Source organism: Rhopalosiphum maidis, chromosome 3 (assembly GCF_003676215.2).
Source record: "Rhopalosiphum maidis isolate BTI-1 chromosome 3, ASM367621v3, whole genome shotgun sequence".
Taxonomy (NCBI): domain Eukaryota; kingdom Metazoa; phylum Arthropoda; class Insecta; order Hemiptera; family Aphididae; genus Rhopalosiphum; species Rhopalosiphum maidis.
The window spans coordinates 74,684,211-74,689,279 of record NC_040879.1 but is presented as its reverse complement, the minus strand read 5'-3'; the positions used below and the strand labels follow the sequence as shown (position 1 = coordinate 74,689,279).

The 5,069-nt window shown below is 27.7% G+C and overlaps 1 long non-coding RNA gene across 1 annotated transcript; it reads right to left on the bottom strand.

The window, feature by feature from the left end:
* Nucleotides 1-440: 440 nt before the first annotated feature.
* Nucleotides 441-1,104, bottom strand: LOC113558982. Its single transcript, XR_003405788.1, has 3 exons — nucleotides 1,040-1,104; nucleotides 846-975; nucleotides 441-717 (listed from the first exon to the last, which is right to left on the bottom strand). It is a non-coding gene; the product is annotated as an uncharacterized LOC113558982 (long non-coding RNA).
* Between the last annotated feature and the right edge of the window lie 3,965 nt (nucleotides 1,105-5,069).

Here is a 5,069-nt window from a genome sequence, read left to right as displayed (position 1 = left end):
GAGTTTATGAAGTATCAGCATCAATAAAAATACATGGAAGTTAATAACGCTAAATAAGAATCATTTACTTAATTCATTGGTCTTTGTTTCATGATTCTAATTTTTTTTTCACTAATATTAAGTTGCTATCAATTACGTACAGTTATTATTGAACGTACCTTGCAAAATACCATTATTATTATTATTATTATTATTATTATTATCAGTATTGTCTAGTCAAATTTCAACATGGGATGTCCAAATTTTCACAACTACTAAAAATGGTAATTCATGTATCATCGTGCCTTGAAAGATCTGCTGTGCTGCAATCTGAAAAAATGTAGTCAGTTAAAATGTGAAATTGGTAAAGAACTACATTAGAATACAGAGTTTTATATGCGATTAAAAATATGAATTTAAAATACGAGTCAAAATTATCATATAAAAGCATGTTTTATAATGTTTATGAAGTATCATCATCAATGAAATACATGGAAGTTAATAATGCTAAATAAGAATCATTTACTTAATCTAATGGTAAGGGTTTCATAACACTAACTTTTTGTTACATTTCTATTATGTTGCTATCATTTACATTCATTCACGTACCGTGCAAAACACCATTATTAATATTAATACCTTCTAATCCATATTAAACATAGGATGTTGAAACTATTCCAAGCGCTAAAAATGTTAATTCATGCTCAGCAAGCCTTGAGTGATCTGTTGCACTGCAATCTGAAAAATATGAAAGTTAATAATGGTAAATAAGCATCATTACTTAATATAATGGTCAAGGTTACATGACTTTTAGTAACACTACTATTAATTGAATCACAATTATATTCTATACCCATTACTCTTACTTTGCATAAAACCATTATTATTATCAGTATCGTCTAGTCCATTTTCAACGTAGGATGTTGTAACTTTGTCAAGTGTTAGAAACGTTAATTCATGTCTTAGCAATCCTTAAGTGATCTGCTGTACTGCCATCTAAAAAAAAATTGTCAGTTAATTATGTATAATGGTTGGAGGATAAAATGTCACTACTACACACCATAAAGAGATCGAAAGTCTGTTTATGACAACTAGTACGTGGACAACACTGAATAATTCAGAAATGGAAATAATCAAACAAAAACTAACAGACAAACTTCATTCCTATTTCAAAATACTTGAAAACAATTTAAAGTTGAAATTTAAATACAAATACGAATATAAAACTGCAAAAAGATATGAAATATAAATCAGACAGTAAATACAAACGGTTATATCAATAGATAAACAATGTTTTATATCACTAAACCACAATCATGGATGAAAAACATCATATCAATTCGGATTAGAATATTCAACTTATTACATTTTATCTCTGGCCGCCGAATTCAAAAATGTTTAATATTATAATATTTTCATGTACACATACAATTTCAAAACTGATTAACTGAGCATAATATAATGAAATAAATTTCCAATAATATTGTATACTTTGTAAATTCAGCAGGCAGTTGTATAAATATTATGAGTCTTAACATAGATACATAGTAACTAGTAAGACAAAAGTCAAAAAGTAATAACATTAAACTATATATGTATGTATTATTTAAGTGTTTAGATAGTTGCAGGTAAGCATTTATTATGCATTAATATTCTCCGGACATTACAGTCCACTGGTTAACTAATTGAACTTAAGTAAACGGTCTTATATGTTATATATCTTATACATATAACGATTCATTATTTGAATACTTAACAATGTAAATAAATCATAATAATTTATTTTTTATGTTCGATGTCCATAAAATTTAAATCTTTATCTCCTATAAATATTACCGAAGTTATATTGTGAAATTCAAAACAAATTACTACCAATCATACTAATATATTGCATATTAAATATACACATATAATTAAAACTAATAAATAATAAATGAAATGTTGTATTCGAGCAGATTTGAGTCTGAAGTGATCAGAAGTAATCTACTGACTGCGTCGTGCATTTTAAAAATGATGGTCGTATACACAACGAAATCGCTTAGGTACATATTGAATTCTTAACGCTAAACGAGGGATATAAACACTATAAACATTAAATAGATGTATTCTCTATATGATTTGATGAAAAACTATTTATAAATAAACTATTTTTTATGCTGTTGGCGTAATTGCTAAACGTTGAAACCTTAACAAACATAAAACGTGTAAAAAAAACAAAGTTCAAATAGATACTTCGTTAAATCGTTATACGGTGGTATAGGTACCATACAGAAAAGTATGCGTGTACGAAAAAACAAGCCATTCGATTTTTTTAACCTTTCAAACTCGTCGTAGCATTTATGAGTCAGCACTCAAATTTCGAAAAGATTAAACAAAAACTCAAATTCAAAAAATTCGAAAAATACGTAAAATCTAAGTGCCAAAAATAAAAATATAATCGTAACTTCGCAACAAAACGTCCGATTCCTTCGGTTTTGGTAGCGTTCGAATTTTTACAAAAACGTCTAAACGATGCGTAGAAAAAAATCGCTCTAACCACCAAAAAATTAATTGTTTCGTGGCGACAAAGTCCAAAAACTGCAAAATCCTAATTTCCGACGCCAAAAATAGGGGTAAAAATGAATTCTACAGTGTCACCACGGGACGCCGATTTTGATCACAGACCTACGAAAAACTGAACTTGTGAACAACAGAAACGTGGAACAAATATTAAACATTTTTTAAAATATCCATGGGGGGAGGGGCACAAGGAGCCATAGGACACTGCTACCACCGAAGCACTTTATGTAAAACGACTTTAAACAGAAATTTCCGTGAAGTAACTATGCCCCATACATCGAAACCCGGCCGAGTAACACTCGACTAAAAAATTCAAATTTCGGAATTCCAAGACCCCAATGTGGGGTAAAAACGGCATTTACGGTGTCCACAACAGATACCGCTTTTGATCGGCATCATCCAAAATACCAGAATCTTGAGTTTCAAACACGTCGAACGACCACTAAGGTTTTTCAAAAATATATTTGAGGGAAACAAATATTTATGCAAATATACAGTACTTATAAAGTTTTTTTTTTTATTTATTTATTAAAATTAAAATGTTTCAGCATTTTATCATGCTATTACAAGTTTACTAACGTGTTCAATTACAAATAACAAATTACAATTACTAATATTTTTAGTTAGTGATATAGTGATATACATGCTAATGTTAGTTAATATTTATTTTTTAGTGGTAATTTAAAATCGATCTTCGTCTTCGCTTGACTGTGATAGAAGGAGATCTTGGGGTAGACGTGGTTTTAAACGCCGATTTTTATATCGTTTTTTATTTCCCAGGTTGTAGAACCGTGCGCCATCAGATGTATTGAGATTTGCATGAAAGTTTTTGAATTGTATTTTTATCCAGTCTTGGAGAAGAGGGATTCCCGTGACTTATAACTTTATACATAATAATAGTACTAATCATAGATAATGATGAAACACACTGCGAAATTAAGAATATTTACGCTATTGCAAAGATGTTTAAAGTCTACCTTTTGTAACTTGTACCTACGTATAATAAGTAATATAGTTGTTTTATTTACATAGAATATTATATGACATTGACGTTTGCAATTTGTGAATATATTTCGTACAAATTGTACCAAGTCGTAATTGTTTATAGTTTTTTTGTTGCTTTTGGTAATTAAAATGTAGAAGGTTCAGTATTATCATACCGTTTAGGGTGATGTTAAACTTTTATTACTGAAACATATAATTATATATGCAAACTTGCAGTAAGTAAATAAAATAAATATTTAAAAAAGTTTTATATTGTATAACATAACTTTTCTAAAACTTTGCAATTTACAACTCGTTATTTCAACACATGATATAATCTGTTGTTATGATATTCATCTATAGATTTTGAGATTCAAATTGAAATACTAACATTTTTAATATTGGTTGTTTCGTTTCGAAATCTTAGAGGTTCAACGCAGTGACACCTCGAGATCAAATTTCTGTTCTAAAGAATTTTGAATTTCAATTTTAAAATTAAAAATTGCTAAAACCAAATTTCCTGCCAATTTTTTTTTTTAAACTGCACATTTAAATCATCATTTACCGTCTAAATAATTGAGTTGAAAAACATTTACTAATTGGAAGACGCATCTAGGGACGAATTTGTCTCGGTCTTTGAACATTTTATCCAAAGGGGCCAGTATTAAAGGATTTAGTTTTGGAGTTTTGGATAACGTAATAACTAATAATAAATTGAGTTTTAACACAAAAATTTATGAAAAATTCAGAATTTGGACAGTTACACTGCAACAAAGTCATAAATGAGTAGATAATTTTTATATAATATGCAATGGTTTGTGAGGAATAATATTGAAAATTTTGAAAGTGCAGTAGGGTTGCCTATACAAAACACCTTCAAATCTGCATGACAATATAATAAAATACATAATGCGCTCAATTTCACTATTTGAGGTGTACTGTAAGATAAAATAATTAATAAAATAAATTATGTCATAGAGATAGAATATTAGAAGAATCTACCAATATTCTATATTTCAAAATTAATTAAATCGTATAAAATTTGCCTATAGACCCCTTCTGTTGATAAAAAAAAAGGATCCAACAAACTGGCTATATTAATAAAGCATATGAATATATTATGATCACTAATATTTTTGAAAATATAAACAAAAAAAAAGATCACAAATGTCCATAAAACTTTACTCATAAGTCATAAATTTTTTTTATAAGTAGGTATTAAAGACCTTTATTTTGATATTTATCAAAATCACAAAAAAAAAAAACTAACTCTTTTCTAGTTAAAAGTTGTCTGTCCTGTATTTTTAAGTTTTGAAAATGTTATACATGATTTTTCATACGTAGTTGTAGTTCATAAGATCAAAATCATAAAATCTAGATATGTAAAAAGATAATTATTTGTTATACACATTTCAAGTTCAAATTTGATTGAAATCAAATATAGCAACAAAGATCACTAATGATTTATAATTGAAAAATATTCGTGGGCATATAAAAATTTTAGAATACATTATTACATTTTATACATTTATTGGCCTTAAATAATA